At 48.5% G+C, this 24,494-nt stretch overlaps 1 protein-coding gene across 5 annotated transcripts in view; it reads left to right on the forward strand.

The window, feature by feature from the left end:
- Positions 1 to 24,494, forward strand: part of CAMTA1 (calmodulin binding transcription activator 1) — a 188,340-nt gene that overhangs the window by 106,608 nt on the left and 57,238 nt on the right. The window lies entirely within an intron of this gene.

The raw sequence follows: 24,494 nt of genomic DNA on the forward strand, positions 1-24,494 counted from the left end.
AGCCCACCGAACAGCACCAAAGCCCTTCGCTGGGCCTCTCTCTTCCCCCCCTCCCCCCGGCACTCCTTTTTCTCTTTTCCTTTCTGAAATGCAGGCGCCCGGCGTCCTTAATGGAGCCGGGATTTTGCAACATAACTCAGGGAGTTGCACAAATACCGCATCAATGTCGCAGCGGCTCATTGCCCTGTCCTTGGTGCGTGGCATCGCCGTTATTTTGCGCCGCTGATCAGATGCCACTTTTTCTCCCCGGATCTGCGCTACTTCATTTAGCCAAGAAATGGCGATGGGTCCCTTCCTCCTTCCCGGCCATCCTCTGCTGCCTTGGATAATCTGAAAAAAAACGAGGGAAAAAAGGGGATATTTTTTTCCCCTTGCTGAAGGTTAAGAAGAAAAGAAAAACCCAGGCTTTACAGTGCCCAATTTTGGGGTGATCTGTAGCTTGAGGGGACAATTCTTGACTCTTTCCTTGGACTTGTGAACCCCAAATTTCAGAACTAAGTACAGGCACTCCCTGACTTTGCCTGTCAGAAGGTCGCAAAAGGGGATCACGGGGAAACCCCCCCCCAGGACGCTGCAACCGTCACAAATACGAGCCAGTTGCCCAAGCGTCTGGATTTTGATCACGTGACCACGGGGGTGCCGCAACGGTCGTTAAGTGTGAAAAATGGTCGTGGGTCACTTTTTCCAGTGTCTTTGAACGGTCATTAGATGAACTGTTGTAAATCTATTCTATTCCTATTTTCTATTCTGTTCTAGTCTAGTCTAGTCTAATTCTCATTATTGTATTTTATTTTTTATATTTGATTCCTTTGGTAAGCTGGCTAGGTAGCTTTTTCCCCTCGCCTGGCTGAGCTATAAAAATGCCCCACCTCATTAAGTCCCTGGCAGGCAGCCAGGGGAAGGAGGTGGAAGGGCCCTTGGTCCGGGGGGGGGGGACGGTCCCTCGGCTTTCATCGGCTGCGGGCAGGAAAGGTGGAGAGCGTCCGCCTCCGGGTCCCTGGGCGGAGGCCGCCAGGCACCCCACATTTCATCCGGCAGGCAGCAAGGCCGGCCAGCCGGATTGATCTCCTTGGGAGGAGATTTACCTGCGAGCGGATGTCAGCTCATTCTTGGCTGCCCACTCATCGTGCTGACTCGGAACCTGGTCAATAAGGACTAGCAGCCCGCAGTTTGCACAATGCAACACACCCAATCCCTTGGAGTTGGCCTGTTTGTGGTCTTCACCAGTGCTCTGGGCCTGGATGCTAAAGTAGGGGCAGACCGACCAACAGCCTTGGGAAATTTTAAGAGGTGTGTGGACTTCAGTTCCCAGAATTCCCCAGCCGGCTAATATAAAGGAAAGAAGAAAGAGGAAGAGAGAAATAAAAGGGAAAGCTAAAAGAGGGAGAAAGAGAAAGAAAGAAAGAAAGAAAGAAAGAAAGAAAGAAAGAAAGAAAGAAAGAAAGAAAAAGAAAGAAAGAAAGAAAGAAAGAAAGAAAAAGAAAGAAAGAAAGAAAGAAAGAAAGAAAGAAAGAAAGAAAGAAAGAAAGAAAGAAAGAAAGAAAGAAAGAAAGAAAGAGAGGGGGGGAGGGAGGAATGCTGGATGGGGAACTGTGGGAGTTAAAGTTGCCAAGGCTGAGATACTGTGGCCAGGCCACTGAACCCTTTTGATTCAATCCAGCATTGTTTAGGCCTTTTTGATGTGTGTGTGTGTGTGTGTGAGAGAGAGAGAGAGAGAGAGAGAAAGAGAGAAAGAGAGAGAGAGAGAGAGAGAGAGAGAGAGAGAGAGAGAATGTTGTGCTTGTGGTCAAAACTAGCCCAGGAAATTCCCCAGAGACTCCTCTCACACCTGTAATTGGGAGTCAACGTAAAAGGGGGAGAGGTTTTATATATCTATATATCTATATTGTCGTTCTGTTTGTTCTTCTTGTACCGTTAGCAGCTGAGTCAGCACTTTGCCTGGCATTAAAGAAAGGAAGGGGAGAGGGGATAAATAATTGAAGACCCTACAGAGAGGCCCCTCGGAGGGAATTGGTTTGAAGTTTGGGTGAGATGATGCTGGCTTGTCTCAAAGCGGAGAAGGGTGGAGCCATTCTCCCCTCCTGGGCCAAGGTTAGGCAATGGCCCCGATGGAAAAGTCCAAGAAAGGGGGTCTTCACGGCCAGAGAGAGAGAGGGAAAACCAGCAAGCTCGCTTCAGACCTCACAAACCAGGTTCGTCTCCCCCCTCCCCCCCCGTCTTTGCTGAATTTCGGGAGACAAGGAAGCTCTGATCCAGCACGATCTGAGGGGAGGTCTTCAAGAAGAGCCTGGGGCTCCTGCCTCAGCTGGGGGTTGGACTAGAAGACCTCCGAGGCTCCTTCCAGTCCTAGGATTCCCTGTTCCAAGGGCAGGACTCTTCTCGGCTCCTTCACAAGTTGGATCACGCTCCAGAGATGGTGAAGGGTATTTTCTCCAGCTGCAGCAGAAACTGCCGTTTTGGGGTCCAAGGGCCCTTTCGCTGGGAGGGCCACGCAGTACGAATGGTGAAAAACAGGGTCATGGACACCCTTTTCACACACACACACACACACACACACACACACACACCAGCCCTCCCACCCCCAGCCCTCATCCTTCAGCCAAGTCTCTGGAGACACATAACATCGCGCTTTGCAAACTGCCTTGCTACGGCTTTGGTAAAAAAAACAAAAACATTTTCCCCCCGTTGCTCCTGGCCTTTATTTTATAATATCAGAAGGTTTTGACTTTTTTTTTCTTCTTCTTCTTCTTCTAGGAATTATACTTAATACAAAACCGCCTGGCCTGCCCCAGCCAACGCGCGTTGCTGAACTCAGCTTCCCCCCCCCCTTTAAGTGTGTTTGTGTGTGTGTTAGAGAGTAACACGGATTTTCTCTGCGTGGTTTTCTTTCTTTTTTTTTCAAAAGGGGAAAAAATACTCATAGGAGATTTAAGCTTTTGGCATCACTGGTTTTTTTTTAATTGCCAGCGGAATAAAATGTGCAGTGGGTTCTTAATTCAGCTTCACCTTCCTTGTGTTTGGGGTGGTGATTTGAAAGCCGTTGTGGAGGGTGAATTATCAGCTGGGAGAACAAACCGAACTCGCTGTAGGTGGTATAATTGGAAAACCCAAGTAGTGCTGTTGGTTTTTTTTCTCCTTTGCTGAAGGAAAGGAGAGAGGGAGAGGGAGAGAGAACGAGAGAGAGAGAGAGAGAGAGGGAGAGGGAGAGAGAGAGAGAGAGAGAGAGAGAGAGAAGAGAAAGAAGGGGAGAGAGAAGGAGGGAGAGAGAGAGAGAGAGAGAAGAGGAGAGAGAGGAGAGGGAAAGGGAGAGAGAGAGAAGGGGAGAGAGAAGGAGAGAGAGAAAGAGAAAGAAGGAGAGAGGAGATGGAGGGGAGGGAGGCAAAGTTTGCCCTTCTCATCCTCAATGCAGAGTGGAAGAACCACACCAGGCTGAAACAGCGAGAGTTCTTTTGGGTTGACTTCCAAAGCCCATTTTCAATTTTTCATTGAAAGCCAAAAGGGGGGAAAAAAGGGGAGTAAGTGGGTTCAGCAGACTGAATACCAGCAATTCTTTAGAAACATAGAATCATAGGCTTGGAAGGGGACCCCTGAGGTCTTCTAGTCCAACCCCCTGCTCAAGGCAGGAGACCTTGTTCCATCCAGGCCATCCGGTCTGTTCTTGAAAACCTCCAGCAAAGGAGCACCCACAGCTTCTGTTCCACTGATTAATTGATCTGGGATTCTAGAATAGCAGTCTCGGAAGGGACCTTGGAGGTCTTCTAGTCCAGCCCCCTGCCCGAGCAGGGAAACCTATACCATTTCAAACAAGTGGTTGTCTTCTTGAAATCCTCCAGTAATGGAGCATCCACAACTTCATGCACCCCCAATTCCTGCAGCTGCTCTTCCTGTGTTTTAGTCTCCGGGCCTTTAATCCTCTCGGCTGCTCTTCTCTGCGCTCTTTCCAGAGTCTCAACCTCTTTTTTACATCGTGGCGACCAAAACTGGATGCGGGATTCCAGGTGAGGCTTCACCAGTGCAGTATAAAGCAGCATATCATCCCTTCTGGAGGCGCGAATGGTGCCGTACGATAAATAAAATTAATCCATCACTTCTTGCAGTCTTGATGCTATCAAGAATAAGTAGCAGGAAGGGGAGTACATTAGTTTTGAATGGGAGCACAGGGACATGCATGGATACCTCGACGTGTTTGCTGAAAAGACTCTGTTTGTAACTGTCTTGGGGGGGGGACAGGAGGGGGAGGGGGTGTTCCTCACTTTGCGTCTTCTTCGAGTTTGAGAATCCGCACAAATTTCTTCCTAAAAGAAACGGCCAAAAATAATAACTCTGGCCAGATCCACTAAGATTTCTATATATATATATATAAAAAGGTTTTACAAAAGAGGCAGAGTGAATTTGCGGAGAGCCGATGTCTGGCCGAGTGAATTTGCAGATTTTTCCTTTTTGGCCAGGTATTGATTGCTTGCAGAGGGGGTTGCCAGGTTTCCCCTCCAGCAGCTAAATGCTGAACGGCATTTTATTTACAAGATGGCAATAAAAAGCTGGGTTCTCTTGCATTTATTCAGCGCAGATGGGTGGGAACGCATTTCATTTCATATTTTTTTTTAAAGAAATTCTCAAGCTTTGAAAAGTTCTCTGTACAGTAAATGGGTTGGAAAGAACTGCAGTTTTTTTTAAAAAAAATTTTTAAAGAATATTTTGTGAAATTGAGAGCCATCCGTTCCTAGGAGCAGCGAAGTCATTTTGCCAGTGTCTGCTAGAACGTAGAATAGTCAGTCGGCTTGGAAGGGACCTTGGAGGTCCTCCAGTCCAGCCCCCCTCCTCAACCAAGAGACCTCCTTTGTCTAATTTTGCCTAATGCAACCCAGTATCATTGCAGTAATAGAATCTAATGCCATCAGATAGTCTAATGCAATGCAAAAAAGCAGAGGATCAGCCATAATGGTTGGATAAGCATCTCCACAGGGGGAAGAAAAATCTCCCTGTTGCATCACACAAAACTGCCTGTTGTGTCTCTGCAGGAGTCCCCGCTCTGGGCTGACCATCCTGAACAGCAACTCATGCAGAGAGAAAGAGAGAGATGAAGCCTCTTTTGAAGGCGGATCTTTCCTACGTATTTTTTGAATCACAGAGGGAAACCGCCTTTTGATTCGCCCGGCTTTCTTTCCTTGCTCTTGAAGTTGTTCTCGATTTACGACAGCTTGTTTAGTGGCTGTTCAAAATTAGAAGAGCCCTGAAAAAAAGGGACTTACGGCCGTTTTTCACACTTACGACCGTTGCAACATCTCCGTGGATGCTTGGCAACTGACTCACCGTTACGACGGTCACAGTGTCCCAGGATGAGTGATCCCCTTTTGCAACCAAAGTCAGTGGCGAAGCCACATTCACTTAACAACCGGGTTACTGACTTATCAACTGCAGTGATTCACTTAACAACGGTGGCAATAAAGGTTGTAAAACGGGGGCAAAATTCACTTAACAGCCGTCTCGCTTAGCAAGGTTGGCTCAATTAAGTCTGTGTATTATTTTTCCTTTCTTCCGCTGCTTTTCCTCTTTTCCCATCTCTCTCTCTCTCTTTTGTCAGCTCCGGAAACCCTGGCTAAATTCACCAGCCTCTCGCCTCTGCGGGACACAAAATTTAAAATTACGGTTCCGCTTTTCAAACGGGCTCATTAATTGAGAGATGGCGTGACTCTTAATCAAGCGCCTTGACTTAGGTAAATATCAGCGTGGTCCAATTAATTGGCTTGAGCCCCGGCGAGCGAGGGAAAGGTGGGAGAGAAGGTCCGGAATTTAACGAAAAACGAATTGTGTGTATCGCAATCCCGTTAAGAATAGCAAATCCGCCCATCTTATGTTTTGACATGTCTATTATTTATATGCAAATGCTGTCTTTTCGGCCCCTCTTCTTGGGGAGAAGGACTTTGCATGAAGAAAGTGGAAGACAGAGGACGCCGTGTGCGAATCATACGGCTGGCCTGGTGACTTTGGGAATGTGCCCCGCGAGAAATGGGCAGATTAGCTGGTTATCTCCTCCTGGAGAGTCATTCGGATCTAAAGGAGCAGACTGGGGGGGGCTGGGGAGGAGACGGGTGGGCAGGCATTGCGAATCAGGGCCCTGCAATGTTTCGCTAGGAGGACAGAACGCAAGAATAACAGAATGACAGAGGGGGAAGGGACCCTGGAGGTCTTCTAGTCCAACCCCCTGCTCAAGGAGGGGACCCTAGACCATATCAATCAATCAATCAATCACAATAGAGCTGAAAGGGACCTCGGAGGTCTTCTAGTCCAACCCCCCTCCCACTCAAGCAGGAGACCTTAGACCACTTCAATCAATCAATAATCCCAATAGTGCTGGAAGGGATCTTAGAGGTCTTCTAGTCTAACCCCCTGCTCCAGCAGGAGACTTTCTACCATTCCGGACAAACCATTCCAGTTTTTGAAGACCTCCAGGGATGGAGCACCCACAACTTCTGGAGGCAACCCTTTCCACTGATTAACTCAATGACCGTCCTAAATAGGAATCAGTTGCCAAGTGTCTGAATTTTAATCCCCTGGGGATGCTTGCTTCGGCCTGCCTGAAAACCGATCCTAAGTCACATTTTCCCCCCAGTGCCATTGTAACTTTTAATGGTCACTAAACGAACGATTCGTAAGTCGAGGATTACCTGCTCCTGCACGCTACCTTCAGCCTGGCTGGTGAGGAAGGGCCACAACGCCCTTCTTGAACGCGTGCGTCCTGGTAGCAGGAGAGGCGTACAGATGGGGACATGTGGTTGGAACATGTGGCTGCGCAGAAATCCCCGCGTCACAGCCGTTATACCTATTTTAATTAAAACGCCGGAGGAACCTCGGTGTATTTTTGTCCTCCTCCGATGTGGCTGTTTGTGTGAGGAAGTGGCCATCTCTCCTACGGTTGCTGTAATAGTAAATCCACAGTTAGCCAAACTCGAGTAGTTTTATGGGTGTTGCTTTGCAATTTTGTCGGATGTCTAATGCAAATAACACACTGTTAGCACATGTTTTGCTTCTTTTATGGCTGATCTATGTAATAAATCTCCATTCTCCAAAATTCATGGTTACTGTTGAGCACAAGGCGAGCAGGAGACTCTGAGCACACGGAGAAACTGGACCGGGTGGAGAACAGACCCAACAGGGTCAGCAGGCAATTCAGTCAGAATAGACCTGGAAGGGACCTTGGAGGTCTTCTAGTCCAACCCCCTGTTCAAGCTGGAGAACTGATATCATGCAACCTATTTTGGAAGACCTCCAGTGATGGAGCACCCACAACCTCTGGAGGCAAGGGACCGGTCGTCCTTGACTTAGGGAGCCCAAAGTTTCTGTCGCTAAACGAAATTTTGTTGTTAAGTGAGTTTGCGATCCTTCTTGCCACACGGCTTCAGGGAACTACTGCGCTCATTAAGTTAGTCACTTGGTTCTTAACTGAGTCCAGCTCCCCCCCACCCCCTTTGACTCTGCTTGTCGGAAGGTCGCCAAAGGGGATCACGTGACCCCAGGGCACCGTGACCGTCATAAGTACAAGTCAGTTTCCAAGCCTCTGAATTTTGATCACGTGACCGCAGGGACGCTGCAACGGTCCTTAAGCGAGAAAAACAGTCACCAGTCATTTCGTAAGAGTCCTAAGCCGCTTCCTTTTCGTTGTAATTTTGAATGGTCACTAAACGAAGGGCAGGCACGCTCGCCACAGGCAGCTTAAGCTGATTTCTGCGACAAAATCTGAAAACCGGGAAAAGGCTGCACATTAAGAAGCGATTGGGATGTGAATTGCAAAAAAAAACCCCCAAAAACCCCGTTCAATAACGCCTTGCTATAAAATTATGGGGTTTTTTGCCTCGGGGTGTCATCCTGACCCCTTCCTGACAGAGATCCCCCCCCTGCACTTTAACACTGACCTTCCTGACAGTCGCAGGTTGCGGTTTTATGGGGGGAAGTAACCTTGAGTCGCTTTGCAAGGCAGGAGGCTGGGTCCCTGGAGAGGTTTTAAAAACATTAGCTACCGAACATGCTTCAACACAGATGAAGGCCCCTGCGCCGGGTTCAAGAAACTCAACTATTCTAATGGCTGCTGGGAGACAGCAGCGTATTTATTTTGCAGTTTTTAAAGAGGCTGATGTGCAGCCTTTTTCTTTTTTTAAAAAAGTGGTTAAAGCAATTTGGCTGGTTGGTGTGATTTTTAAAAAAAATAGTTTTTTAAGGAGGCTCTTAGAATGTAGAATTATAGGGCTGGAAGGGACCTTGGATCTTCCAGTCTGACCCCCACGCTCAAGGCAGAAATCCTGATGCCATTCTCGACAAATTGCTGTTCAATCTCTATTCTATTCTATTCTATTCTATTCTATTCTATTCTATTCTATTCTATTCTATTCTATTCTATTCTATTCTATTCTATTCTATTCTTCTAAAATTGTAGGAACGAAGGGGAAAACGTCTTCAAAAATTGCCTTAGTTTCGGAGATGTTTTTGAAATCCCGTTCATTAAGAGGCATCTTTTTTGGGGTTTTTATGCTGTAGAAAAATAACTTATAGGCAGAAGCAGCTCCTTACTGTGCAGGTTTTAAAATCCGTCTTTCTGGCAAGTGTCATGGATTTTGTGTCATTTGATTGTATATTTCACTAAAGATTTTGCAACCCAAACTCGGGGTGCCTTGAAGTTTTAAAGCCCCTGAATGTCAAGAAAACATCGATTCCCTGTATGACTTATATAAAAACTTTACAAACAGAACAAAAACGCAAAATAAAAAAAATGTTTTTGCTCTGTTTGCTCTGAGATCCAGCAAGGAAACGATCGGGTTTTCATTCTTTATTTTTAATTTGTCTGATTCTCTCTCTCTCTTCCCACCCACCCCCTTCTTCCTCGCCATCCAGCCTATCTTTCTTTTTATTGAGAAGGGTTGATAAATGTCTCGGTTTGGCTAAAAAAAAAAATTGATCTTTTTCTGTTGATTGGAAAACAGAGAATAGGCCTGCTTTGAAAAGAGCTGGTTTAAATTCACAGCTGTCTTAGTGATCGGAGAAACATCTGGAGAGAAGAGGCAGGGCTGGTCCATCTGCCAGACTCTTCCTGCCATTTTTAAGACCAGACAGGTAGTCCTTGAGTGACCGCTGTTGAGTTAGTGGCCATTCAAAGCTACAATGGCGCTGGAAATAAGGGGCGAAGGACCATTTTGCGCACTTTCAACCACTGCAGCATTCCCCATGGTCACGTGATTGAAATTCAGATGCTTCCTCCTCCTCCTCCTCCTCCTCTTTCTTCTTTTCCTCTTTCTCCTCCTCTTCCACCGCCACACTTTCTCCTTCTCCTTCCTTCCCCTTCTTCTCCTCCTTCCTCCTCCTCCTCCTCCTCGTCACCCAGAGGGCTTTTCAGAAGTCCATTTCAACCAAAAGGCCTGGACAGGGGGTGGGGAGAACCTCGCAGCTCGGACCCTGAAAGCCACCCGCCTACCCACCTCTCCTTCGGCAGTCCTAACTCGCCACTGATGGAGATTAATAGAGAGGAATATTTTTGCACGCGTTTTCATTAATCTGCCTTGGGGAAGCCTAATCTTGCGGGGAGACCTGTGTGCCGTGTTAATTGCAGCCGCACACGCAGATCTGTCAAAAGTTTGTAGGGAAGCTCCCGCCCGTTCACCCTCGCCAAACGACAGGCTGATCGGTGGCCTGGCTGCGGTTCTGCCAATTTGGGTACCAACATGTCCCAAATCTGGAATAGACACGGGGGTTTGTTTTGACCGCTGGGTGGGCGCCCAATGGCCACAATATTTGCTTTCTCCTGCTGCTGCCCAGAATCTCATCATTGCGCATTGCTCACAACATGACCGTAATGTGGGCAGAAACACAGTCACACAGCTTGCCATGGCTTGCTGGCCTCCGTCCATGCCAGCTGCCCGGTGCCCGTTCCTAGCATCCACCACATGGGCATGTAAAGCGTCAAAAGTTAAAATGACAACGTTTTCTGTTTTATTCTATTCTATTCTATTTATTCTATTCTATTATTCTATTCTATTCTATTCTATTCTATTCTATTCTATTCTATTCTATTCTATTCTACTCTTCTAAAAAAGTAGGAAAGAAGTGGGGGGGGAAACCTCTTTGAGGACTTCTATAGTATCGCAAAAGCTGTAATTCAGAATGGATCTTTGGGGGAAAAAGACAAATATTATTTATGTCTGGACAGAACGGAAAATGCAGACAGCGCCCAAAGAGAGGGGGGCCAGGGGAAAACACTCCAGCCCTGGAGAATTTGGGGAAAAGGACGGTCCAGATTAGAAGGATATTTTTGGAAATTCTTAAGAGGTTCCTTGCAGAATTGAGTTGTCATTTTCTGGCCCACAAACCCTCCGAAGCTTCACACCTTAAGACGATGTGTGCCGAAGGAAGTGCCAATATTTGGACTAGCTCTGCTGTGCACATATCCGCCTGTGGAGTGTGTGTTGACAATTCCCTTGCACACCTCCGACACAAAACCTGGCCTTGTGTGCGGAGAATTAAGTGTCGGCCGCGCCACAACTTGACAACAGCCCTTGACAACACCGAGGGGAGGGGGGGAAAGGACTCCATTATTTTCTAGGGTGGAGGTGGGAGATGGGGCTCAACTTGATTCATCTCTGTGACCTTCAGAGATGTGCAAGTACTAGTCCCCCACTTACGAGCCCAAAATTTCCGCTGCTAAACGAGACGGTTGCTAAGTGAATTTTGCCCCTTTTTAGCACCGTTCTTGCCAGGGGGCTGGACTAGGAGAGCTCCAAAGGTCCCTTCCGGCTGTGTTACTCTACGTTCTAATTTTGGAACAATCTCTTGGAGAAAGTCACGAATTGTTCGGTTGAGGGAACAACTGCTTCTGCTCCTTGGCCATTTTTTAAAAAACTGTGCGTTTCTCTCTCCCTGGCCCTGGGGACCAAAGGGCAAGGCACCTTTATGAATGGAGGGCAAACTCGAACTCACGTCCAGGGCGCCTGGATTCTTTGCTGCTGTGATTTACGGCCCTCAGTCTACCTCAAGGCGCTGTTGTTTCTCATAACTTGTTGACCTCCGTAATTTATTTTTCTTTCAAGTCAAGAGGCACAAGTGTTTCTCCTGGACTCTTGGCAGCCCTTTCGGAAATATCCATCTTTCCAGTCTTAACTCTTCTTTCAGGAAATATACATTTTTTTTACAGAATAACAGACTTGGAAGGGACATTTGAGGTCTTCTAATCCAACCCCCTGCTCAAGCAGGAGACCCAATACTATTCTGGACAAATGGTGGTCCAGTTTTACCTTGAAGATGGAGAACTCACAATTTCTGGAGGCAAGCCCTTCCTTCCTTCCTTCCTTCCTTCCTTCCTTCCTTCCTTCCTTCCTTCTTTCCTTTCCTCCAATCTTTTCCTTCCTTCCTTCCTTCCTTCCTTCCTTCCTTCCCTCCCTCCTTCCTTCCTTCCTTCCTTCCTTCCTTCCTTCCTTCCTTCCTTCCTTCCTTCCTTCCTTCCTTCCTTCTTTCCTTCTTTCCTTCCTCTTTCTCCCTCCCTCCAATCTTTTCCTTCCTTCCTTCCCTCCCTCCTTCCTTCCTTCCTTCCTTCTTTCCTTCCTGCATCTTATCTATCTCAGAATCATAGAATCCTAAGGGACCTTGGAGGTCATCTGTTCCAACCCGCTGCTCAAGCCGCAGACCTTCAACGCTTCCGGACAGAAGGAGGATCTCTAATTACCCTCTGCTGAAAGAGCATTTGGGGAATTCGCCCCAGGGACAACCATGCCGTGTGGAAGCCGACTTCCTGCCACGGTGGACCTCCCAGGAGAAGGCCCTCTCTCAAAATGCCTGCAAAGTTTTTATAAAACAGAACCTGCCATGGGATATTCCATGAAGGAAGGAAGGCTCTGAGTCCCCCACAAGCCCTCTGCGTCTGGCTCCCAGGTGTCCAGCAGAAGGAAGGTCCTCCAGAGCAAGTTCCTCGCCAACCAGTTGGCCCAGGAGCAACAGAAGACTTGACCCAACCGCTTCTTTCTCCTTTTCATCCCCATATTATTATTATTTTTTCCCGCTAGCTCAGCAGCCTCGGTGTCAGAAGCTATTACCCTGTTCCAGACAACTCTTGAGGAAACAAAGCCATAATTTACGGGATCTGAGATAAGGTCAGCCCAGAAGACAAGGAAGAGGGCTCCCAAGTCAGGCCATTTGTCATGCCGGCCCAATCGACCCGACGCCATATATCTCTTCGGCAGCAGCTCCCGGACAGCCTTTATTATCTCTCATGAAAATGAGCTTTTCAGCTTTGATAAAAAATTAATACAAGGAAAATGTCGACCTTTGGGACGGTTTATTGAATGTCAAGGAAGCCCGGCTGGAAAGGGCTTCTGGGGAACCTGGGCAAAAATTTCTCCCGATAACCGGAGCAGAGGAAGGCAAACCGTCCCACCTCCCCTTGGCCAGGTCGTGGCAGGGGGGAAGTGGAGAAACCTACCTGTTGATGCTATCGGCCCAGCCCAGGTGAACTGGAGAACTTAACCGTAACCTGTCCAGAAAAATCTTCATTTATTCTCAAGGCTGGGAAGACAGGTGAGAGAGGCTGGGAGTTTTTAAATTGGAACGGGAAGATTTAATGTTGGCACGCGCAATAAAACACCCAGCCTGTTTTTCAGAGACGGGAGGAGAAGTTCTCCAAAGGACACCTGAAGGTCAGAAACTCCACAGAGTGGAAGCTCACTTGGGTGTGAGCTTCTACGGGGAGCGCCTTCTTCAGAAGGACCCTGCTTCCGATCCACTTCCGACCCACGTTCTGGGTGACCAAGAATTCGATAAGGGATAATAGGTCTCCCAGGATCAGGTGGGAGCGTTTTTCAAAAACTCTTCGGAAAGTCCACCTCGTTCCTAACCCCCAACGTCATCCGGTTAGCAGCCCCGTCTGTCGGACTCTTCTGAAAACCTCAGCCAAACCTTGAGTTTCATTCTGAGCCTCAGTTGTGGCACACAAAGGAGCAGACAGGATTGCCTGAAGAATTCCGAATTCTGCTTTTGGATTCTTATTGATTCTGACCGTGAAATGGATGCTCCTTGTTTTGAAGAAATATTCAGAACACAGAAGGAAGGGGGTTGGACTAGAAGACCTCCAAGGTCCCTTCCAGCCCTAGGATTTTATGATTCTGAGATAGATAGATATGAGACATGACGGACGGAAGGAAGGAAGGAAGGAAGGAAGGAAGGAAGGAAGGAAGGAAGGAAGGAAGGAAGGAAGGAGATGGGGAGGAAGGAAGGAAGGAGAACGAAGAATGGATGGATGGATGGATGGATGGATGGAAAGGAAGGAAGGAAGGAAGGAGATGGGAAGGAAGGAAGGAGAAAGAATGGATGGATGGATGGATGGATGGAAAGGAAGGAAGGAAGGAAGGAAGGAGATGGGGAGGAAGGAAGGAAGGAGAACGAAGGATGGATGGATGGAAAGGAAGGGAGGGAGGAAGGAAGGAAGGGCTTCCCTTTGGAAGTTGTGGCTGCTCCATCACTGGAGGTTTTCAGAAAAAGCCTGGAGAGCCATTTTTCCGGAATGGTCAAGTGTCTCTTGCTTGGGCAGGGGGTTGGACTAGAAGACCTCCAAGGTCCCTTCCGGCTCTGTTATTCTGTCCTTCGTCTGCTGTCTCTCTGTGGTTGGAGGGCCCTGAGCTCAAGGGGAAGAAATCTTTTGTCACATTAAAGTCAAACGGAAATACGGCTGTGAAGCAAAGCCCCTTTTCTTATTTATTCTCTCTCTCTCTCTCTCTTTTGCAAGCGTTATAAAAGGCATATAATGGGGATGCTGCAAATTAAACAAGTGTTTTCCTCCCAGCCTGACAATAATAAAATAAGAAGGGGGAGAAGAAGGAGCTGAGCTGGAAATTCTAATGTAAGGAAAAATAATGTCGGAGCTGAGCTGTGACAGGACTTAATGAAGATTTTACTAGAAGGTTTTCATCATATCGGCGGCAAAAGGGAAGGAGGAAAAAGGGAGAGGAAACAGAAAGTCAAAGAATGAGGAGCGTTAGATATAAATTTGCCGGAAAGAAACTCTCCGTGTCTTGGCAGGCTGCCTTCACCGCAATCACGGTTGACTTTCTGAGGCAAAGACCACCAGACTTCCATTCCACGTCTTCTTTGGAATTGTCCTGTCCTCTTCTGAAGATTAATTAAAATGTCATTCTTTGGCAGTCAGAATACCAGATAGCAGAGTTGAAAGGGACACTGGAGGTCTTCTAGATCAACCCTTTGCCCGTGGCAAGAGATCTTGTAGCATCAAGGTCAAAGGGTTGTCCAGTCTTCTTCTTGGAAGACCTCCAGTGATGGAGCACCCAGAACTTTGGAAGGCAAGTCCTACCACTGATTAATGGTTCTCGTTGTCCGGACTGTTCTCCTTGCTTCTAGGTTGGGACTCTGTTTGATAAGCTTGCACCCATTGCCATTTAATCCCCCTCTTTTCAGCTTTTCCCGCCCCACTGATAACCCAGCCAGGGGGCTGCCCCATAGACGGAAGGTCCTTGCTTTGTCTCCCCCCCCCCTTTCTCTCTCTCCCTTCACCCCCTCCAATTCCCCAGCCAAAACAGCAACAAATATGAATATGTATTAACAAAGTGCTTGATTAATTGTGCTGTTCAGCGTGGATTCATCTTTTAATGATTATTTCCCTTTTTAATTAGAATTTATCTCTACCCCCCAACCAGAGACAACCAGCTCAGAAGAAGAGAGACTTTTTATTTTGCTCTCAATTCCTTTTTCCGTGGGTTGTTTTTTTTTTTTTTGAGCTGATAGGAAGAAGAGGGAGGTGGCGCGAAACCAGCAACCCCGGAAAATCTGATTGATCCTCTCCACCACCTCACCTTGCCCAAGAGAGTGGAGGAAATTCCTTCCTCTCTCCCCCAGCCCCACTCTTTCCCATCTGGATTAGGAAACTTGCAAAAAAATCTCCTCCTCCTCCTCCTCCTCGCCCCTCTCCCTTCTAGCACTGAGTGTATTACCTAGTTGGGTCCTGAAAGGTCTGCAAGGAAACCAACCAGCTCCGAGAGCATCAATAATCCCTCGGGCCAAACCTTAGATCAGGTCTGCTTTAACCTCAAATCCTTTTGACCCCTGCAGCCATCTCTGGACCCCCTTTTGCAACAGACCTGGGGCAGTCCTGAGCCTTGGCTTGCCTCTCCCCACTGAATTTTGATTAATGGAGCCAGCTGCCTCTGCCTCCCAGCTCCTTCAACTGACAGGAATCAGGGTAATCTGGTATTTAAATAGATTTTGGAACGCGTGTCGGTAGTTTCAGCCTGCAAATCCTGCAGGGCTCACCATCTGCTCCACGATAGCCCGGCTTTCACAAAACTGACATTTTGGATCTGCGGGAAAAGACAGAGGCTGCTGAGGCTGGTAATTTTTTTTTTTTTAAATTGAGTTTCTGCAGCTTCTTCTTGATTGGTCGGGAGGTGGCGTTAAACGTTAGTTTGCTCATTTCAGCCAGGAAAAAGAGGGGAAGCCCCCGTTAAAAGTCCCTGCCGTTCTCGGAAAGAAGGCTGCTTTGTTTTTGATTTTGTTTTTCCTGGCCATAATATTCCTCTGCAAAGAATATTTCTACCAAACCAAGGAGGAAATTTCCAAACAGTGAGAAAAAATAACCACTGGAACCGCTTGCCACCAGAAGTTGTGGGTGCCCCATCGCTGGAGGTTTGGCATTTGTCTGAAATGGTATAGGGCTTCCTGTTTGAACAGGGAGTTGGACTGGATGACCTCCAAGGTCCCTTCCCACTCTGTCATTCTGCTATTCTGTATGCCTCTTAAAAGACTTGAGCCGACAAATTCCCAGGTTTTAATGCAGACCAGATGCTTGGCCTAGTCCAAAAAGAGCAACTTGGATTCAACCCAAAAGCTTTGCAAACGATTTTGCAGCCTTCGTCGCTCGGCCGATGACAGATTTGCCTCCCTTCTCTCCGGAAACCCCTGGAAACCTTTGCAGGGACACCAAAACTTAGCCAGCCGTGCCTAAAGCTTTCCACATCGAACTTGCAAAAATCCAATACTGCTGCACGGGAAGCCTGGCTGCTCATATTTTAAAGGGGCTAAATTTTTACACAAAACACTACAGCCAAGAAATGTGTACCCCGTGCAGTCCATATTTTTAAAACACAGCCGTTATTCTTCCAGGCCTCATCTGTAACTGCGCTAAGAGCAGAATATCCAAGTTGGAAGGGACCTTGGAGGTCTTCTAGTCCAGCCCCCTGCTCAAGCAGGAGACTTATACCATCCCAGTCAAATGGTTGTCCAGTCTCTTCTTGAAAACCTCCAGTGACTTCTGGTGGCAAGCAGTTCCGCTGGTTAATTGTCCTCACTGTCAGGACGTTTCTCCTTGGTTCCAGGTGGCTTCTCTCTTTGGTCAGTTTCCCTCCGTTGCTTCTTATCCTGCGTTCAGGTGCTTTGGAGAAGAGGTGGACCCCCTCCTCTTCTTTGGGGCAGCCCTTCAAATACTGGAGTACTAATCATGTTCCTCGTCCTCCTTTTCTCTAGACTAGGCATCCCCAATTCCTGCAACCATTCTTCTTCCTATGTTTTAGTCTCCGGGCCTTTAACCACCTTTTGTTGTGACTCAGGGCCAGCCTGTGGGTCCGGCAGCCGGCTCAGATGTCTCGGATGACTCAGATGAGGGGGAGGAGGAGTGTGTGGAAGACGAACCGGCTGATGATGGCTTGGAGGCTTCGCAGAGCCCCCAGCCGGGGCCCTCTTCTCAGCTGCGTGAGCCCGATAGTGCGGAGGATGATGACCCACAGCTGGCCCTGTTCAAGGACGCCCGACGCAGGAGGCAGTCGAGCAGGACCAAACAGAGAAAGGCTGTGGGACTCCTCGGGAGGAGGCACAGGGAGGCCACGCCCTGAACTCTAAATAAAAGGAGTGTTTGGGGAAGGGCTGGTTGCTGAAAGCAACCCTTCCGTTTGAGGATTCAAGTTCCAGTGTTTTTGTTTCTTGTTCTGTTATTTGAGTAATAAATCTTGGCAGACGCTTTCCAGCCTTAGACGCTCTCCAGTCTCTACTGTTTGAACAGGGGTTTGCCTTATTGCAAGGCCGGTAGCAGGCTGGTTCAGAACACCTTTGTTGCTCTTCTCTGCCATTTTTCCAAAGTCTCAACATCTTTTTTATATCGTGGTGACCAAAACTGGACGCGGCATATTCCAAATGTGTCCTTATCAAGGGATTATAAAGCGGTATTAACACTTCACGTGATTCTACCCCTCCGTTGATGCGGCCCAGGATTGCCGGAGGGAGGGAGAGATGGAAGGAGAGGAGGAGGGAGGGAGGGATAAATGGAGAGGGACAGACGGAGGGGTAGATATACATGCAGGAGCTGTGCGGCCTCTAAATTTAATAAATCTTTCTTCCTGCCTTATTATTGGAGGCAGTTTCTTGGCGGCTGCCCGCATCTCTCTTTCTCCCCTGTTCTCCTCCCGCTTTCAATCTCCTTTGTTGGCCCTTGTGGTGTTTGCTGAAGTTCAGTGAATAAACATCCAGCTCTATTTCTGCCAGGTGAACGGACTGATTGACGTCTGCGCTTGCTCGGCTCGGGACCTGGAGGCCGATCGTGTGGTGGCTGCCAACCGAGATTGGCCATTCTCCAGCCCCGGGACTGAGAAAGGCTTCCTGGCCAGGATAGATGCGAGGAGGTCAGGCCTGAATCCCTTCATCTCCACTAAGGGGAACACGGGCCGTCTGAAAAGGTCCTGATCTCGGGGAGAGAAGCAACCTAGCACCGAGGAGCAGTGAGGATGATTCACCAGTGGAACTGCTTGCCTCCAGAAGTTGTGGGTGCTTCATCACTGGAGGTCTTAAAAGAAGACCCTGGACAACCATTTGACCGGGATGGTATAAGGGTCTCCTGCTTGAGCTGGGGTTGGACTAGAAGACCTCCAAGGTCCCTTCCAGCCCCGTGATTCTACAGTTCTCCTGTTTGGGCCAAGACGTGGACACCTCTTAGTCCTCCGGAGAGGCAGTCCCTGAGACGGGGAGGGCGACGTTTTGCCAGCCAGCCAGCCGTCTTTGGATTTTGGCAGCGGGCAAATTGCCTTTTTCAAGCTGGGCTGGAGCTTATTGGAAGCAGTTCCTCTCTCTCGCCCTGGCAGGCTTTGCTTATGCCTTGACCTTGGGCTGGTGGTGTTGGTTTGGGTTTTTTTGACGGCACGGGCATCGAAATGGCATATCGGGGAAGCGCCTCTGTTCTCTGTAGGATTTTTCCATCTGATGACGTTTGACTGTATTCCTCCCGCCACCCCTCTCGGTTTTCATACTCTGCTGGGATTAAGCGCTGGAGAGGGTGGGTGGGTGGGTTTGTCTCCTCTGGCTGGCAGGTCTTGGCAAAGCCGTCGTGGCACGGAAGCCATCCTGGCAGAGAAGGGTTGCAAATTGTTCCTTTAGAGACAAGAAATTGTGGCTAATCAGCGCCTCTTCTTTTTAAGAAGGCTTTTCTGGGCACGTCTGGGGACCAAACAGAGGCCCCCTTGGGAGGGTCGGAATAACAGACTAAGGAAGAGGGAAGGGACCTCGGAGGTCCTCTAGTCTGAGACCCCGTAGTTTTCAGGGCAGACAAGCTGTTCCTTCCCTCCATCTGTCATGTATTCTCTGCCTGTCTGTCTGTCTGTCTGTCTGCCTGCCTGCCTGCCTGCCTGCCTGCCTGCCTATCTATCTATCTATCTATCTATCTATCTATCTATCTATCTATCTATCTATCTATCTATCTATCTATCTATCTATCTATCTATCTATCTATCTATCACCTTTATTATTTTTACAAATAACTCGAAGGCAGCCTCTACTCTCAATACTCCTACCTACCTTGGTGACCTCCAGCAATGAAGCGCCCACAGCTTCTGGTGGCAAGCTGTTCCACCGGTTAATCGTCCTCACTGTTAGGAAGCTTCTCCTTCTTAATCCCAGGCCTCTCCTTGCTTAGTTTCCATCCGTTGCTTCTTGTCCTGCCTTTGGGGAAGAGGTGGGACCCCCCCCTCCTTGTGGCAGCCTCTCAGATGTCGGAAGACCCTCGTTAAGGGTGGGCTATCAACCTGCTCTCTCCTCCTCCCCTTCCTCCCCCCTCCTCCGCCCAAGACCCCAAGAAGGTCATCTGCAACCAAGCTGGGATGGGGGGGGGGCAGACATATAATTTATCCCCCAGCCTCATATCTAAACTTTACAGAGTGGAGTTTTTAAGCGACTTCAGATTGATTTAGCTTCCTGTTAGGGGAATCGGGGAATTGCAGAGGGAGGAAGGGAGGAGAAGGCTTCAGCCAAACCTAGTCGGGTTCTGAAGGGGAGGAAAAATAGATTTTATTTAAATATATATTCCCCTCTCTCACCGGCGTTATCCAGCGGGGAGTTGTAGATTTCTTAGCTTGTCCAACTGCAATGTCTGGGGGTGGGGGGTTGTGTTGTTGTTCTTTTCCCCACGTCCCCCAAAGTGGCTTCGTGAAAGGGGAGCCTGCGTTATTTTTAAAATAAAATCGACCGCAATTGCCCTCTCCTGTTTCGGGTTTTTCCTCCTTTCCGCCCTTTTTTTCCCCAGGAACGCGGATTGCAAATAGTCCTCTACTTACGACCACTGCCACTCAGCGAGACAGTTTTGCCCCATTTTAAACCGTGAAGCGAATCGCTGCAGGTGATAAGTTAGAAACATCGTCATTAAGTGAATTGGGCTGCCCCCCCCCCTTTGACTTTGCTCCTTAGAGGGTGACGAAAGGGGATCGCGTGAGTGTTTCACACTTTACGACCATTGCAGCATTTTGGTCGCATGATCGAAATTCAGACGTTGGGCAAACTGACTCGTATTTATGACGGTCGCATCATCCCGGAATCATGTGATCCCCTTTTGCGACGGAGGAAATCCGGCTTCACTTAACAACCATGTGACTAATTTAACAGTGGCAGCAATTCACTTAGCAACGGTCGTAAAATGGGGCAAAACTCACTTAACCCGTGTCTCGCTTAGCCCTGGAAAGTTTGGGCTCCACTGTGGTGGTAAGTCAAGGACTACCTGTGTGTGTGTGTATACGAATACACAACCATACATATATACACACTTTGATTCCTTTAAAGAAAGCATGTGTATCTGCTGTATATGTATGTATAAGATTATTTTTAAAATGAATATCTGCAAACTCAGACAATCTTGCTCATGGGAACCGGAATGCCGGTCATTTAATTTTTTCTTATTTTCTTTAGATTAAAAGACCGGGGGGGGGGGGGGGATTAGAAAGCGGTCACCTGGCGCCATCTAGTGGCCACCCACAGGGACACGTGGCCCCCTCTGCTTCGCTCGCCTTCCGAAGGGGGATGCAGGGATGGGGGGGGGATGATGGGGGGTGGGGTGGGGGGAGGGAGGGAGGGAGGGAGGAAGGAAAAGAAGGAGAGAGGAAAAGGAAAGAAAGGAGATGGATAGCGTTTCAGCTTTACTCTTTTTCTGAAGTCACCTCTTCAAGAGACAGCAGTGTCGTTGCCTCCGGAAGGGGTCTCAGAGGTCCTCTAGTCTAACCCCAGTGTTTATTTGCACAATAAAAGTGCAGAATAAGAGTTGGGAGAGACCTTGGAGCTCTTCTAGTCCACCCCTTTGTTCAAGCAGGAGAGCTTATAGCATTTCAGATTGGTGGATTTCCCCCCTCCGCCCCCCCCCCCAAAAAAACAACAACAACAACCCAGGAAGAGGACAGCAGTTGTGGGGATTGACTTTGGGGAAAGAGGCCGACGGGTGGAAGAAGCAGGTGACCGGTTGCTCAAGCATGGGGTTGGACTAGAAGACCTCTGAGGTCCCTCCCTCCGGATCCTATGTTATCCTATGTTCTAAATGCTCTAGGATCCTCAGGCGGACAGCAGCACTGTCCTTCTCCGCCCTGGGAATTTTTGTCAAGTTAAAGGAAAATCATGGACGGGCGAGGGATGGGTGGGGGGGTGGGGAGAACCCACCCGTCTCTGTCCAGGCCATTAATTCTGCATGCTCAGAATTAACCTTGGCAAGGGGAGAGTAATTCTATCCATAAAAATCTGCTGATTAAAGCTGGTTTTCGGAATTCGATTTCGCTTAATGCCTTGGCGCCTGGCCCAGCGTCGCATTAACATAGCCACAGATACACCAGGGCTTCCTATTGTTCGTTGCAGGGTGTGTGTGTGTGTGTGTGTGTGTGTGTGTACAGGGGGAGGGAGAACCTTTTCAATTAAAAAAAAGGCAAGCTAATGAAGCGCGCGTTCTCTCTCTCTCTCTCTCTCTCTCTCTCTCTCTCTCTCTCTCTCTCTCTCTCTCTCTCTCTCCTTGGCGTGTTTTAAGCAAGGATTGGTCGTAAGGATTCCGTTAATAAAGTGCAGGCAGGTGCAAACAAGGCCTTGGGTTCAAGTGCCGGCCGGAGAATGCCGTCTCCTAGCCAGGGATAACCGCCTGCCAGCCCTGCCAGGTAGACCCGATGGGAAACGCAACCAATAGGAGCTAATTTTGCTGTACGGCAAAGCTGTATTTTCGGAACCTTGCAGGTCCGAAAGTACAGATCGCCCGCCGTCTCTTTGACTGCCTGGGAAACAGCGGAGGGTCTGAGAGGGATCTTGCAGTCCTAGCGGACGATCACCCAGAAAGGACCAAAAGTATTTGAATCAAGCTGAGAACCCCGGGAGGGAGCAGGTTGATCCCCAGGCCTGTGATAAAAGCTTTCAATCGTCTGTTTAAAACCCGGCCGTGCTCTCTCTTTCATCTGGGGGAGCCAGACTCACCTAACGGATTCCTGCGATTCGCTTAGCAGCCGTGGCGAGGAAAGTCCTCCACCAGGCCTTTGGGGGCCCTTCGAGCGGGTCTTTTTGAGACCCACCGCCGAGGAGGCCTCCGGATGGAAACTTTGCCGTGACAGTAATTAAATCCTGTTCAAGGAGCCGACATCTCTCCGTGCCGGCGCAAAGAGGAATCGGGCCATTTTGCCGGCGTCGGGAGAACAGAAATCAACCCCAAAGAGAAAGCCGATTGAAATATTAAATTATGCTAAGCAGGGAGCGTGCCAGGAAAACGCTAGAAGAAGCAGAGAAGGCCTTAATTTTCTCATTATATGTCAGCTTGGCTGGGCAGGGAGATGAGAGGGCCGAAGGAGAGGGAGGAGACCAGGAGAAAGCCAGAACTGGCCTGGAGACCCAAACACAGGAAGAACGGCTGCTGCGGCAATTGGGCTTGGCCAGTCTAAAGAAAAAGAAGAAAGAGGGGAGACGGGATAGCAGCCTTCCAATATTTGAGGGGCTGCCACGAGGCAGAGGGGGCCAGGTTGTTCACCAAAGCACCAGAGGGCAGGACGAGAAACGGTGAGAGAAGCAACCCGGAACTAAGGAGAAACTTCCTGACAGTGAGGACAATCAACCAGTGGAACTCCTTGCCTCCAGAAATCGTGGATGCTCTATCACTGGAAGAGACTAGACATTCCCCTGTCTGAGACGGGATTAGCGGGGGGCTGGACTAGAAGACCCCCGAGGTCCTGTTCTATTCTATTCTATTCTATTCTATTCTATTCTATTCTATTCTATTCTATTCTATTCTATTCTATTCTATTCTATTCTATTCTATTCTATTCTATTCTATTCTATTCTATTCTATTCTATTCTATTCTATTCTTCTCCTGTTCTGAGCAATTCCTTCTTTGAGACTTTGGAAGAGGTGCAGAGAAGAGCAAGGAAGACGATTGGGGGATGGAGGCTAAAACATACGAAGGACGGTTGCAGGAATTGGGGGCTGCCTAGTTTAATGTTTTAAGGTCATGGAAGCCCCGTCTCCTAGACCTTGGCTAATTTTGGAAAACCCTCCGCCGATGAGACCCCCTGCCTCTCTGTTCCTAGTGCTTGAGGCTGACTCAGACCCAAATCCTCTTGGTGGAAATTAATTTTGGAGTGAGTCACTCTCTGCTCTTAGGAAACAAACTGGGTTTTAATTGGGTGTGCCGACTCCCCGAATACTAACCAGGATTTCAGACCGGGGGCTGCGTTTTTCCCCGTTCTGTTTTGTGCTTTGGTGCCTCTTTAAATATTGATGGCTTCATTTCTGCGATCGTACTGGGAATCGCTGGAGTTCGAAGCAGAACGTTGCCATGGACACCCACGTCCCATCCCATAATAGCTTTACCCTAGATAATTGGTCAGAGGCAGCTGAATAAAGTTGGAAAGTGTTTTGTAGGACAGAAGCTCTCGAGTGCCGCCTGTGTCCCCGTGGGGGCAGAAAACTGAGTGAGTAAACCGGGCAGGCAGCAGTTGACGTTGGTTGGTCCAGACAAGGCGCTCGGTGCCTGGGAGTTATAGAGTTTCAGGCGCTCCTTCCGTCCTTGATTGAGATGATCTACTTCTCTCTCTCTCTCTCAGAATGAGAGGAAAGGGATCTAGTGATCAAATCTGGAGGGAGGGAGGGAGGAAGGCATGGGAGAGAGGGAGGGGGGAAGGAAGGAAGAAGGAAGGAAGGAAGGAAGGAAGGAAGGAAGGAAGGAAGGAAGGAAGGAAGGAAGGAAGGAAGGAAGGAAGGAAGGAAGCCAAAGGTGAAGGTACCACTGAATTTCAACCCTCCCTCCCTTCCTTCCTTCCTTCCTTCCTTCCTTCCTTCCTTCCTTCCTTCTTTCCTTCTTTCTTTCTTTCTTTCTGGTTGTGATTCATTGAGCTGAGTCCATTTCCATCTTGCCTGTCTGCTCAAAGAACGACTCTTGGCAGCGAAAAGTGATTAAAACACAAAAATAAAACTTGTAAAATGTGATTTAAACTCAGGACCAAAATTAATCAGCGTTTCCCTAGAGAAGAGAGACATCCTCGCCAATTTTCAAAAATGCAGGGAAAGAAAAAAAAAGGGGGGGATCCACGTGCCGTTCTCGAGGGAGCCCAGTCAATGCGCTTGACGGGCACCATGCATGATATGAAATGAAAAATTCTCTTTTTCTCTTGTTAAAGGGAATTCGCTTCCTGGTGACACAAATGGAAATGATGCTGGTTAATTGTGCAATGGAACACGCAAGTCCATAGGCTGGCATCACTTTGTCTGAAAGGGTATAGGGTTAGGGTTAGGCAACCTTGGCTCTTCTATGACTCGTGGACTTCAACTCCCAGAATTCCTCAGCCAGCTTGGTCTAGGGGTCTCCTGCCTGAGCAGGGGGTTGGACTAGAAGACCTCCAAGGTCCCTCCCAACTGTGTTATTCTACGTTCTATAATTGCTTTCTCCAGCGAATTCCCCCCCCCCCGCATGAGGGGTCCAAAATAATTGAGACCCAATTTTGTGATTTTTGCCTTCCAATGACATCTCCGGTGTTACACACACACACACACACACACACACACACACACACACACACACACACACACAATCACTGGCTTGTGACTTTGTGGTACCTCAAAATCAACCTCTTTTCTGACTAATGAACTTTTTTTTCTCCTGACTAAGCAACTTCCCCCTACCCCCCCCCCCCGACTGATCCACTTTCCCGCTTCCGGCTTTGCTTATAATTTGACAGCGGGGTTAGGGTCTTCCCGGCTG

The sequence above is a fragment of the Vipera berus genome, assembly GCF_964194415.1.
Source record: "Vipera berus genome assembly, chromosome: 17".
Classification (NCBI taxonomy): Eukaryota; Metazoa; Chordata; class Lepidosauria; order Squamata; family Viperidae; genus Vipera; species Vipera berus.